The sequence below is a fragment of the Netta rufina genome, assembly GCF_964035555.1.
Source record: "Netta rufina genome assembly, chromosome: 8".
Taxonomy (NCBI): domain Eukaryota; kingdom Metazoa; phylum Chordata; class Aves; order Anseriformes; family Anatidae; genus Netta; species Netta rufina.
This window is the reverse complement of record NC_140131.1, coordinates 15,483,811-15,498,962: the sequence shown is the minus strand read 5'-3', so window position 1 is coordinate 15,498,962 and position 15,152 is coordinate 15,483,811. Positions and strand designations below refer to the sequence as shown.

General features: G+C 36.3%; 1 protein-coding gene across 1 annotated transcript in view; it reads right to left on the bottom strand.

Moving 5' to 3' along the window:
• HS2ST1 (heparan sulfate 2-O-sulfotransferase 1) overlaps window positions 1–15,152 on the bottom strand; it is an 83,668-nt gene that overhangs the window by 37,385 nt on the left and 31,131 nt on the right. The gene's annotated exons all lie outside the window — the stretch shown is intronic.

Sequence of the window (15,152 nt, the reverse complement as noted above, 5' to 3'; positions counted from 1 at the left end):
TACAGTGACCTGTCTGGATACATTTCTGCTGCCTTCTCCCAGACCATGACATCTACAAATGCCTTTTAAAGACATACAAAAGCCACATTGCTACTGCACATTTTTCAAGTGCAAAGTCACTTGGCCTTTTGATTCAGTTTTTTTTTTTTCTTTCTTTTTTTTTCTTTTCCTTCAATACACAGCTTTATCTTTCAAAAGGAAGCCAGACTTGGGCTACATGTTAAGTTGCAAAAATTCACCTCCCTTGTTCATACGAAAATAATTTCTGAAGTCTTTATTATTTCCAGTTCCCAGATAAAAGTAACTTCTCTTAGTTTCTGCACAGCCTCATCAAAACGTTTTCACACCTCCTTTGACACCTAGTTCATATCACGCTATCTTCTTTCTTCTCAGGAAGGAGAGGATATCATGGGCTGACAGCAACTTGCAGCATTAAAATTGACATAGGGTAAAAATTCTCACTGTTTCAAACATCACCATATCAATGTGAAAATGGGTCACTTCAAAACAAAATTCTGTATCAAAATTGTTACAGATCAGGACTTCGCATCCCTGTACACTGCTAGCCCATGGCTAGTTGGGAAGATAGGAAAAGCCTTGCAAGACCTAGGTGCATCAAAAATACTTAAATACTTCCTATCATATAGCAGAGCAGTTTTCCAAACAATATGAAGCTTCCATTAATTACTTGAAAGAAACCCATGTACTTTTAGACATCGGCTCTTTGCAAGTACTTTGCATTCCTGCTGGATTAAATGATAAACACCAGAAATACTCCTGAAAGTATTTCTGTTCATACTGTCTTTGAAATCTGAACACCAAACAAATACAAGTCTTGGGCCAAATAATACTTTATTTTTAGTTGGAGATTCTCAAAGAACTTAAATGTTCATGAAGTAAGAGAAAAATTGAAGACAGGACCCTCAACATCTAATAAATGGAGAAATACAAGAACAAACAATACGTATCACAAGAACACATTGCAGAGACAGGAAGGAAAAAAAAATAAATCCCTTTTTTACTAGTATACACTTGTTGGCATTCTCCCCCTCGCCCCCCCAACTTTTCTTCCAGTGCTTATAGAAAAGGTTCCCTTCTGTGGTCAATGTTACAAGACTGCAAATTCAACAGGTAGCAGAAATGTACCTTGATGTTGCATGTGCCACTTTAAAATAACTTACTGAAGTTCCAGATATTTTTCATGCCCCATAAGCTGTTTTTAACTTGTTCAACTGTGGTACAATTTCTGCAACATATTAGCTTCTAAAAATATATTTACAAATATAACAAAAAACATATTTTAAAATATAACACATTTCCAAACTGACGATTCCTCTTGAACAAAAAGCAGAGCTGCCACAGTTCTGTTGTGCTTTTGCCTCTTCCAGCAGCTTAGAGGTGGAAAAAAGTTGTTTTAAGCATTGTGGGGGCGGTGTTGTTATTATTTCAGGGATGCTTCCCTCTCTCCTTTGCTGCAAAGGAGTTTCACACTGCTTCTCTCTAAGGAGGCAAGCAGGGCTGTGCAGCAGAAGAACACAGCAGACTATCTCCGTGCATCAGAGGAACGATGTCACAAGAAGCTCTGCTGTGACTGGCAGTGGTGGAATTGACAGAAGCTTAATGGGGCTGTCTCGCCCCAACAGAGCTGTGGGAGTCAGACTAGCTGTCTCTGCACATCTGTTGTGGATATAAGCATTTGAGAACAATCACTGCTTTCAGCCCAGATACTAACTCATTCAATATCATCATCAAAGCAGTTGAGTCCAATGGCTTTCATTTTACAAAATGATAGACCAGTGCTCCCTCATGACTGCATACATGAATAGTTCCAACTTCAGAGCTGAAGATGGATTACTGCCTTGTTCGCTGCAAAGGTTCACCCTGTGCAAAGCAGACAGACACAGGAAACAAACCAGAGGAAGTTATCTATCTATCTACACATATTTTTAGCTGGATTGTTAACGACTGAGTTGCAAACCTTACAAAGAATCGTATTTATGCCATTAAAGTGTTTGCAACAGACTGTCTTGGTGAAAGGAAATTCAACTTAGATAAATAGTAAGTTTCTTTTTACGGAGTAGAGCTCTAACAAGTATTAGTTAGGGTATTATAAAGCTAATCCCCACTAGAGGGAGCAGAGTTATCTACTCAGAGGTACCTGCAAGTCCAATCCTGAAGTCCCAGCAGCCTGGCTCATTTAACACGCAAGGCAGTAGTCTGTAAGTTAGTCCCGAGCAGATAAGTAGTAAAACTTTCTTGTTAATTATTCAGAGTATCATTGAAATGTGAAAGATGTAAACTCACAGGAAGTAAAGATATTTAAAGACAACTTGATTGTAAAACAACAATAAATTTACCATTTATCATAGCACTGCCCATCCTAAGTCTTTAAAGTTGTACATACAGTCTGTTGTACAAAAATCAGGACTGACAAGCGATGAAAAGCATGAAAATCAAGGGTCGTCCCCCCCCCCCTTTTTTTAATTTGCCTTCTTATTTTCCCACTATATGGATATATGTGGTTCCCATTACCAAGCCTTTCTTCCCAACTGTGTAAGATGGCAAGTTTCATTAAAAAAATATGCTGACACACATCTTTAAAGAGATAGTGCTTAACATATTCATCAATTACTCTTCACACTTGAGGAAATCACCTGAGTTATCAAAATTAAAATGGTTTTGGCTACCCTAAATACTCTTTAACGTAGTCCACACTAGTTGAGTAACACACTGCAGAGATCACAGAAGTTAGCTACAAAGAGATTTTAGCAACAGTTTTCTATTTCTACTGCATACTTTTTCCTTCACTCTGAATTTAAGAATGCATTTTATTTTCTTACTCTGCCATGGTAGTACAGCTATTCAAACCATTTTTTTGGAGACATAAGGCACTATTTTAGTTAATTAATGCAAACTTTTGCATCAAGGAAGTTGTATTTAAAATGAGCTAGTTAATTTAAAAATTAAATGAATCACTCATTTAAAAAATAATTATGCACAACAATCACTTTAAAGCCTATCTCCTGCTATCAGACATTTCTATTGGGCAGCAATCTGGACTGCATTATAAAACACCATTATATGCGAACAGATGGAAATCATAAAATGATATTTAGCTACAGATTTCCTGTCAGAAACTTATATAAAAAGAAGGGGCGGGGGAAGATAGGCTCAACATTTTCCATTAGCCAACATCAAACCACTGAAAAAAATCAGAGGAATCCATGTAATGCCTATGACACAAAACCTATTTTTAATCCATACTTTTTTCATATCACTTGTATGTAGGCTAGGCATAAATAAGACTGGTTTCACCTTTAAGTACACAATATATGACCAAAACCACCCACCAAAGAACACACCTGAAAATGCATTTCAGTTGCATTTAAAGATGAAGACTTCACAGGTCAAATCTCACTTCTGTCTGAAGCACAGCAGAAATCAGTGAAGCTCTGCAAAGCTTCAGGTTGCCGTAAGAGCTGAATATAAGATCACAGCCCAGAAACGTACTGAACTTCTCCATTATCAGCTGTAATAAACTGTCCTGGATAGAGTAGGAAACTCATTGTTTATTTCATTCAGATATGAAAGTTACTCAAGTTGCAAGCAAAGATCAAGATGTCTAACTAACTTAGCGTGAAAATAAACCTCTCCCTTAATTTAAGGGCAAAGCACTATCAGCTCTTGTAATCAATAAGACTGTTTTGAAATAGTCTTGTCTTGAACTCCATTTAATCAGAACCCTTTGCTTTATTGCCAGGACTTTAAAAAGTAAATATCAATGCTATGGAGGTATAACAGAGAGATCATATAGAAAGGCTGTAGTAAAAATCTAAGTGTCAGAATAACAGCTGATGAACATGTCATCCAAGAGGAATGTGGGGGTAAGGGAGGTAAGGTAGAGATGTGAAGGGTGAAGCACTCCTTGGAATACTTAACATACCTTATCAAATAGATTGCATGCTATTTGTTGTGAGATACAACTCTGATGACTGATTTGTATCGAGCAACTGATAAGTAGATATATAAAGCTATCTGAAAATTATCAAACCTCCAAAATATCACTCCATCAAGACTTCAGAATATGTTAGGTACTATAGGAATGTTTCCTTTAGCACATAAGTCAATATCAACAGAAGTATTTTGGTCTGTACACTGAATTCACTATTTTCTTCCAAGACTCACCAACGAAAGCTTTTATGTTGTTTTTTTCATACTTTCACCTTCTATAATTTCAGTTCTCTTTCTGCACAAACACAATGTTTCAATAATCTTAAATACAGACCAACCTTCAAAATCGCTGATGAGCTCCAAAAGGCTTTAAACAAGACAGGGCTTTACTATTAATTACACCAAGCTCACAGGGCTTCAAGCTCATCCAAAACAACATTCTTAATTTCCCAATCAATGTGGTGAATACAGGAAGCCAAAGCACTTTAAGTAGTTTGACCATGGGGAGAAAGGAAAGGAATTTGAGAGAAAGATAGTGTAAAAGTTGGCTACAAATTAGAATATGCTGCATTACTCCACACTCCCTTAAAAGATCAACTTCCTATTCTGAATTTTTCACTTGTACATACAGACGCATACCACAGCATAAAAGTATGAGGTCTAGGTTATTTTGATGAAAGCTGGGAATACAGAAAGTAAACCTGGCAGCCTACAGATATCTCAAGTTTACCCTTGGGAAGGGCATCAGCATTCTCTAATATATGTTTGGACACAGTTAATAAGGCCAGTCATTTATAATTAACAATGTTCTCTTTATTTTATATTATGAAGCTGAATAACAACCCTTATCCCAAACCAGAAAGAATGAGTCCTAGGCTTTACTGAAAAACACTGTTAAAAATAAAACCATAGTTCTAGCAAGTGAAGATAGAGGAAAAAAAGCAGCCAGCAAACCACTGGGGGAAAAAAAAAAAAAAAAAAAAAAAGGAAATCATCTCAAAAGGAGAAATATACACATCAGTAACCTGCTGAGACGCTAGTACAATGAAGGCAGACCAGATGCCTTCCCTGAGGTCTAACCAGGTGCACCAGAGTTAATGAAATAGTGCTCCATCAAAAAAAAAAAAAAAAAAAAAAAAAAAAAAAAAAAAAAGCAGTAGTCTCAGAAGCTTTTAAAGTTTTTTAGATAGCTTTTAATAGACTCAAATGAATACAGTACACAGTCAGAGGCCCAAGAATCCCATCTTTCAACCATCAGTCTTATGCAATCAACTGCCTCAGCCTTTTTTCTGTGGTTGTTTCAAAGAACAAGCGCAAATGCTTGCTTATTAAGCCTCAGGAATCTGAGGGGGAACAGACATTTGCTTCTCTATATACAGAAGAATGATAGTCTTCATCTATCTTTTTATATAAGGCAGTTGAGATAACATTAGGTCTTGTCTTAATGGATTTTGTTTTAGTATCTTCCAACTCAGAAGTAATACGGCTTGACATACAAAAGGCTCGTGAGCAGGCTGAAAACACTGGGGACATCGCTTTAGCTCCCCTTAAAATCCCTGCCATTGCAAACATCTGCTCTACAGAATGTACCTATTTCTATAAAAATAATCAAGACGTCGGTTTGCCTATATATTAGAGACTGAAAAAAGAAGCAAGTATAGAAAACCACTGCTCTGTTCAGAGAGACTACCCTGGCATTTGCAATATATCAAAGCAAGGAACTAGAGGATCTTTCAATACACGTGGTATTTGCGCTGCCAGACCAAAATAAATAAGCTTTTTGATTGCAGACCCCCAAATTAAAGGGGGAAAATATATCATCCAACTCCTTTCTCCTCATAGCTCTATCACTAGGAAGGCAGAACAGTTACTTCTTTATAGAAATCTGGAAGGCTGTAAGTCACAGACCTTGGTCTGCCACCTTATTCTGCTATTAAAAGTAATGGAGCAAACATCCCTCAGAAACTGATGAATATGAAGGGTGAATTTACATGAAATCACATGGTAATTTTTTGCAACTTAACTCAGGTCTTCTATTATTTCACCTTTTTTTTTTGTTGTTGGGAAAAAAAATAATCTAGTGCTCAATTATAGTTCCTCCAAAAACAACAACAACAACAACAACAACAACAAAAAAAAACAAAAAAAAAACAAAAAAAAAAAACGAAAACAAGCAAAATCTTTCCATGCCACCAACATCAAAGACTGCTTAGCAGTAGGTATACCATTAGATCAAGTACTTTGTCATACAGTCTACAACCACATTTTTCCAGCTACCAGGGCCCTGTTGCATTCTGTTCACAGCTATTGGTGTCTTCTCTAGCACACCTTGCCACACTTCACCGACTTCATTGTAAGCACGCAGCCTTCACCTCTTCAGCTTCCAGCGTCAAATCTTCCTTGTATTCTCCTCGCTCTCTGCTCCTCACTGAGCATGCTGAAGCTCCTGCTCCTCTGGCTTAAACACCCTCAAATGTGAAGGAGCCTGAAACTAACTCACTGTTGCCTAGTTGCCATTTAGACTTAAAAACAAAACAACAGGAATAAAGAAACTAACCTCTTATGGATGGAAATGTTCTTATTCACTAATATAATTCTGTACCTATCTTTGCTGAAGCTGTCTGCAGATTAAGATAATGGCAGTTGCAAGAAATTTCCCCAAGGACAAAAACACCTACAGAAAATAAACAAAAAAATACATATTTCTGCAGCTGAGAACAGCTTCGTTCCAATTCACATTTGAGAGATTCTATCCTGTTGCCAACATTTGCCACCTCATCATTAATTTTCAAATGTTTTGTTATTGTTCTTTTTGTTGTTTTGATAATATATGGATGCTTTCTGGAAAGATTCACTCTGAAGAAGCTGTGAGTACTATTCAAACAAAAATCACGCAAGTTCTTATTCTTAAGCTCTCTTATGTATGTCAAGATCTGGATAATCACTATACTGACAAATGTTGGTTTGTTTCAGTTGTATTTGATTTTTGCTTCATGTATTTTTACCCAAATATTTTGGTTAAAAATTAAAAGGAATGCAAAACTCTTGCATTATAATACAGGATAAAACACTGATGTTGTAAAGTATGTGTAAAGGAAAAAGACAGATAACATACAGACTAGATGTTTGAAACTGGTACTTCAATCATAGCTTTTCTATTCCACTATTCCACAAAATGTAACCAACACCTTGACAGATAAAAATACAAAAATGTCAGATTAAAAGAATTTTTCACGTTCTAGACATGCAATATTCAGCTGCTCGAATTGGTGGTCTGTAATTATACAGTACACATATAGCATACTTATGCAAATGAAACTTATGCTAAGTGATCAATTTTTTCATCCTTCAAGTGCAGAGACCCAGCGGAATATTTAATGACACCAAAATCAGAACTTCCTCTGAGTGGAAACAATTTTGCCAGTAAAAAAAAATAGATAGTGCTCATGTATATTTGAAATAATGAGTTAGAAGACACTAGGCTTTGCTTTCAAAGTGAGACTGCTCAATCACGCTGCTGCCTTTCTTCCTGAGAAAAGCCTGTTCTTTAGATCTGTTTAGAAGCTATTACGTATCTGCTTGTGATGCTCTTCCCAGCAGTGAGTTAACTTAGAGACTTCTCAGAGCCTTCGAAGGTTCACCACAGTGAGCTGGTAATTCATTTCAGAGGGAACCTGGAACATGAAAACATTGCAGTTCCTCCTTGAAACAAGTACTCTGCCTTATAAACCATCATATTCTCGTTATACAGCTTCACTATATACACATCATCATACAGTCACACACTGTAAAATCAAAACCGGTAGTGGCCTTTACAAGGGTACTCATTAAATTCACATTTAATTCACCAGAGTGTCTGCTCCTATCAAAGCATTTGCAGCAAAGGTGCTGGCAGAAGTTCAGTGCCTTTGTTTGGCTTCCTACGATTCCCAATGTCAGCAATGTTTGCCAGCTCCTTTGGCCTCTGAGTTACTGTACACACCAGCTCTGATATGGCAGAGTGCTGAGGGAAGCTGAGGGTAGGTACACTTTTCCAGCAGCCACATCAGAATACAGCAAAATTCACCTACCATGACCAAAGAATCATTCTTAACTCAATCCTATGATTTTTGCCCTGTCTGGGCAGCAGCACTGGAGGTGAAGAAGTTCTGAGAGAAGGGTATTTTCCTTACGCAGGCAGCTTTGGCAAATGGCAAAGAAAAAGTCTGGGATAACAAAAGCCAGATTATTTATGTTGCATAAAGAGAATCGAGGGAAAATTTAAAGTTTTCTCAGTAAATCCACAGGCTCTAGTCAAACAAGTCACAAAGCTAAACTTACCATATATGGATTAATATTAGCAAGAGAAATAAACTGTCTTTGCTTTGCTACTAATCAGTATTAGTTTCTCTTTTTTCCTGCTGATGTCTTATACTCATTCTCACAGATACACAATTTTTTCCAAAAGAAAATAACTTGTGTGAGCTTACCACTGAGTAAAAGGTACAGCCTAAGGCTACATGTTTTAACACTGATAACAAATGATTTATCTCTGTGAGAAGCCGATAGAAAATGGTGGCTTCTACCTGTGAGAATAAACATCAAGGACTGTGTTTCTTCATACAGTCTGCTTGTGATTTTTATGACAATTAAGAACTGGGAGACAGTTGGACTCCTACATTAAATGAGACCTGATTCCAGTCATATTGGAACTACGATGACATTTCAAAGCAGGTCTAGAAGAATCATTCCAGACACAATTATTGCTAACAAATTATGTTACAGAAGCTCTGACAACACGAGACTGTGTTTCAAATGACTTGCTAAACACCATCTAGGAATCCCTTGCATAAAGTGCAACAGATGATACAGTGCATTTGTACTTCTGCTTATTTCCCTCATAAGCTGATCGTCGATACACCTGAAGACATATGTCAAGTCTTTGCAGTTTTACTGTTTGCCACTGTAAAATGAGAAAAGCATATTTTACCTATTTCTCTTCCTTCCCCCAACACAAGCTTCTTTTCCCCCCAGTTCTAGAAAAGTAATCTCTAACTTCTGTAGCATCAATTAATAAAGCACTGAAACATACCAAGCTCTTGAAGTAGAAAGCAAAAAAAAACAATTACAAAGCTACGTACATATACACATGTACAGATTATATATTACATAACCAAAACAGACTGCCTATGACTGCTTTTATCTTTATTGACTGAAGCACTACAATATTTTCCTGTGCTTCTTTTCATCCTCTTGAACACAAAATAATATAGCCAGAAATAGAAAAAGAAACAAAAAATCAGGCAATACCATTGACGAAAAATAATTGTTTGTAACCATTTTTGTTTCTTTACACTCTAAGAAAAAATCTTTAAAGATGTTTTTAAGCACTTGTTATTCTCTACTCCCAAAGATGAAGTAGCACCGAACTAGGGAAAAAAAAAAAAAAAAAGAATTATTGTTTCATAAATAGCTAAAAATGAAAAGTGATCATTGAAATTAAAAAGGTTGAGAAAGATTAGGGAAAGTTCAGGTATGATTTATATCTGGAGAGGAAGCAATAGGAATGAGTTGTAAAATATCAATCTATAAAACATCCTAAAAGAACATTTAATATAGAGCTTGTAGAAGGGATAGTTAATATCGGTTTTCACTGTGACAGCAACTTGTAGTTTAAACTAGTTGTTAAATTTGTGTTAGATATATGCATGCACTAAAAATTAAATTTAAGTCCTGCCCTTTTGCAAATGCTAAGAACAAGTGCTTGATTAACATTATGTAAATGCATTCCCATTTTGATCATGACCAAGCAGAAAATGTTCATTAAGATGCAAACACAATATGCTGAGAAAGTGTCAGTCCACTTCTTTTGCAAATTATTCATTAGGAGTCAGGCACTACATTAACACAATTAAATTTCTGCAACAATAAATACACATAGATTGGAAGCTTAACGCAGGATGAAATGACGAGAACACTCACATTTTAAGACCAACTTTAATATACTGCTACATAAAATTTCATGACTGGTGATGGTCTGATTTACATTTTGTGAAATAGCATATTAGAAGGCATTTTTTGGCTCTTCCCCAGGAGTGCTATTCATTTAGTCAGGTTTGCAAAACATCTCCTAAGAACTGCTGCGTATTTATTGTTTATTGTCTAAAAAATGTACAACAACAACTGCTACAGTTAGCTTGTTTTAGTCTGGCATCGATACTGCACTGGAAAAGAGAAATCAAAACTAGTAAATATACTAGCAGCTCCACAATGATGGCATTAAGTTCTCATATTTGCAGAGCCTCAGCACTGACTGAACATAGAGAACCAGCTCCTTCCCCACTCTTTCTTTCAGCCGCCCTCCCGATTCTATGGCTGGGAGAGGAGCTGGGTGAATGCACTTGGCAAGTTTACTCCTTGCAAACTTAATTCCCATCTCAGTTTCTGATAGCTTGATTGCCCAATTCTGTTTGTAAAAATTTATCTCCAGATCTACAATGATTGTTTTTCCCTCTTTGGATCACCACAAAGGGCTGGATGCTGAAATGGTGCTGCTTTTTCCTCCCTAGAATCTGCTCTGGTTTCTTCTCTTCCAGTGAGAGGGAAATATCCCAGCACAGCATAATTACCAAACTTCAAATGAGTACAACTATATATTAAGTAAGTATTGTCCTCAAAGCTTTGATTTCTAGCAAGGATGTTTTTAATGTTGAGCAGGGCCTGCTTCATAGAAGTAGTGAGAAAGAATAAGATAACTGATGCCAGGAAAACTTCATGGCATTTATCTAGTTACTTGCTTCCAAGCTGGTGCACTCCTAAAATGAAGGATTTTCTGTGTGTGTGTGTGTGTATATATATTTAAATGTAGAGAGGGGAAAAAAGGATTTTTTTTTTTTTTAAATAAATAACTAGTATACAGTGGTCCTTAATTTGACTGTTGTGTCCAGAGCATGTAGGGTACTGCTTTCCTGTACCTTAAGAATTTCTGGAAGGACCATGACAGCCACACATCTGCCAAGAACCCTGCATGACTCCAGAATTTATGGACATAATCTCCCAAAATTCTTTGGAGACAGGAAGATGTTTCTTTCCGTTTTATAAACAGTGTTACACAGAGAAAGAAACCATTTATGTGCACAACCGACAGAACTTTAAACTAGACTGCATCAGTCCCTGAGCTCAGACTTTAATCATGGTATCAGTTTGACTCGTCGTAGTTCTTGTAGCCCTGAGTGATCCAAAAGAACAGCTGATATTTCAAGAAGGGCCTCCTGAAATCCCATTCAAGTTAGTTTCTCAGGATAAAAACCTCAGTTGTACAACAGAAAGCACATTTTATTTTCTGTTTCTTCCCCAGAAGTATATTCTCAAATAGCTAAACAGGACTGGTTTCACAGCAGTATCACCTCATGTCCTATTTCGCTACCAATACAGTTCTCAGATATACCTAAAATTATGTGTTTGGGTACTTGACACTGAAGCAGCTAGTTTAAAAGGACCCACTGTGCTAGGTCTTAAATTTGCATACTGCAGACAATCAAAAGAGTGATGAAGCTGAGACTCAGAGCAGATAATTCAATTATGTTATTACATGAAGTGCAATATCTGATCAAAATCAGTTAAGTCACTGAAGCCCATCCACTGAGGATGACAATAGACATCATATGACTCTCAGGAAAAAAAAAAAAAAAAGACAAAAAAAAGGCATCATCAAAAGTTTACCTTTCCCTACTAATTTCTCTGGTGTAATTCATGTTAGACCAAATGATATACCTGCCAGAAAAAAAGCAACAGGTGGGCAAGTGTTCAGTCCCTGAAGCATTGGGTCTGACAAGAAATACTGTCCAAAACAATTACACTTCTATAGTTAAACTTAGCTATACTAATTAGGTATCTTGAGACAAAAAGGGTGGCTGGCTTTCAAAGAGATTATTAGCATGGGAGCAAGTTGCTAGCACCCACAGAGACAAAAAGATTGCCACATAATTTAGTGAAGGGTTGGCAGGAAAAAAAAAAAAAAGCAATAAAAATCAGTGCCTTTATCAAGTACAAGGTTTACGGTATTCAAATGGATTTTCAGTTTTAGTTACCAGACTTATCTTACCCAGACGTCTTGTAGTTTTCCTTGAGTATAAAGCCCAAGATATCAGCGATACGGTTTCACATTGCAATTGTATGTTCATGTATCAAGTATTTGGGAATTCATCATAGTATTTTAGTCTCATCAACATGGATTCCAGGTGGACAAACAGAATATTAGATTAAACAAGATAGACAGTTGTGACTGCACATACACAACATTCATGTGCTTTGATGTACTTTTCTGAGCAACCCCTGAGACCTGGAAGCTTTACACGTACTGCTCATGTGATGTCTGGTACCACCTGATGTGTGCTGCTCTCTATCAGCAATGATTTAGTAGAACTGTCAACATGTTTGAAAGCTAGGTGAAAGAAGTTTTGGCAGATTCATTCAAGATGCATGTTTCCCCTCCCCATACAAGAAGCACTTTTTTTTCTTTAAGAGATATTTATTGGTGAGTATGTGACTATCAGGTATGTATATACGTAAAAAGGGCTTCCTTCTCCCCGACAGTAAATTTCTACACAATATTTATTTAGCTTGTTAAAAGAGCAAGCTTTATTTCAATGAAAATAAGTCTTTGTTAAAAGGAAATCAAGCCAAAATTGCAAAAGGAGAATGTCAGCAGCATTATCCTCAAAACTAGATGCAGCAGTACCTGAGAACATGGCTCTATTCCTCAGCTTGTTTTGTGGAAGAGGTAGCTTTATAGTAGCAGGTGTGCAGACCTTTGTAAACATCCCACGTTTTAGACTCAGCTCATTACTGCTTTGTTTTTCCACTTTGATATTCAATGCTAAAATTGATCTTAAAAGCTTTCAGTCACTTTTTTTGTGCTTCTGGAAGTGAAAACAAATCTTTGTATCTTGCAGTTTCTATGCCAGTATTATCTGTCATTCTATCGCATACACATTGTGATTTTCTTCTTGGTGGCACTATGTAGACTCACACTCTGAACACTAAGCATTAGACTCGTTTAAAAAAATATACATACCGTCTTTATGTTCACTTTCACAAAATTAAAAACCTTAATTAAGCATTTTAATAAAAAAATAAAACATACTATCCACAGTTTATTATGAATCAGTAGGTTTATTTGCTGGCTAGAATAAGAAACCATTAATCCATAATATAGTCTATTCGGTAAAAAAAATAATTATATAATTACCTAATCAGTTTTACAAAATGAAATCATAGAAGTCTAAGGTTCTGGAAACACATGCTGTCTCTCAAACCACATTATTTAATCATTTAAGATACTGGAAAGTCTAGTGCTGTAACTGAGGAAGATGACCCACTCCACCTGCTCACAGATTCCATGTTGGCTTCAATGCCTACAGGGATGGATAGCTCTTACTGCTCTGCAGAGCCATCACTGTTCTAACTTGATCATCTAAATTAGTGTTTGAAATCAAATGCCTCAAAGTAGTTTTTTTCCCCTAGTGTCCTGCTGTTTAGAGGAATGTAGAAGCATATGACAGCTCTCCAGACTGTTAGGTTTTCCTACAATCCTGTTAAGAAATTTACAAATAGTAATCAATAGTCCCAGCGCAGACCCAATCAATGAGATCAAGAACTGTAATCTATCTAATTGAGAATTGCATTACCTATAACTGGCAGTCTGCATGTAATTACCCCTTTGTTGTTTAAAACAAATGCAACCTTGCTGTAGTGGCTGCCATCATAGAGCATAGTGCCTCTGTCTACGCTAATCAACCCCAGTTGACTTTAAATACTACAGAGACATTATTTACATTAATGTTCTTTAATTGGGGGGTTGATGGCATTTATAATGCACAACACCAATAAACCAGCACAAAAACATGAAGTTGGAAGTCGTGCTATAAACTGTACTGATTTTTTCTGGCAGCAAAAAGAAGCAGAGCCAGTAACGCCAATGTAAAAAACAGGCCTTAATTCACCACTATTCTCATGAGTAAACACTGTTACGACTAGTTTGCTGTACGTTTTAAAGTAATGGAAGGTACCTCAAGGAAAACAGCAAGCATTATAGTGCAGCTCTATTGATGTACCAAAGATGCATGACAATATATTCTGAAATTTTATTAAAATTTATAGCAAAACAGGTCTTTCTTCACATCTCATTTTGTGCAAGAAATATAGCAACCTAACTTAACTTTAAATTTTTAATAGAGTTTTGGATTATAAGTGTTACGATATACAAAATATGATCTGAATGTTCTTATTTATCTCTTCTTCCCTGACATGAATGGAAACATGGGCAAATATTTCTATTTATACTCTAATACATTTTTAAAAGAATAAATAAATAAACAAATAACTTTTCCTGGGCAAATCAATTGTGAATGTGTCAGCAGAAAAAGCTGACTAACTCTTAAATGGAAATGAATTCTAGTTTATAAAGTTAAAAAAAAAAAAAAAAAAAAAAAAAAAGTTGCCATAGGAGGCAGGGATAATAGGCTACTCATGTATTTGCAGCAAGTATCCAGAACATCTGTTTCATAAATATGTTCAAACCCAAGCACTTAGTCACTGACCGAGCAGTTCCCTATCATGCTGTTCACCATTTCTATGAAATGGTATCTATAACCATAAATTGTAGTTGTTTCTCTCTTCCTTATTTTCCATTATGTTTTTTTTTTTTTTTTCCAGAGATAACATCAATGATTTTTCAATAGTTTTTTTTGTTGTTCCCTTGTGTCATCTTTGTTTGTTTTATACCAGCAGACTAACCTCCAATATATGCATTTGGATGTTCCTGTGTTACAAGAGGGGGTAGGAGAGATTGATCCATACCAGTTGGTCAGAGAACTGCTGTGGCTGCAAATACAAGACAACAGTAGTCCAGCTAGACTAGAACAAGGATGCCCAATGTTGTTAGCTACCAGTACTGCAGCCCACAGGACTGCATAGGATTTATCACAACCAGGTAATGTTTTGAAGCTACAGCTTTCCTTGTCTAAATGGAAAATCTGTCCAGAACTCTGAGATGACATAGTGCTTTAAAATAAATAAATAAAAATAAAATCACAAATATCTCTCAGAGTCCCCAAATAGTACAGGCACGTCTTGAAGAAACAACCTGTGCAGTTGGCTTAAGGATTAATTTGTTTTAATCGTCTGGTTTCAATGAACTATTTTAGTGGGTGTTTGAAAAA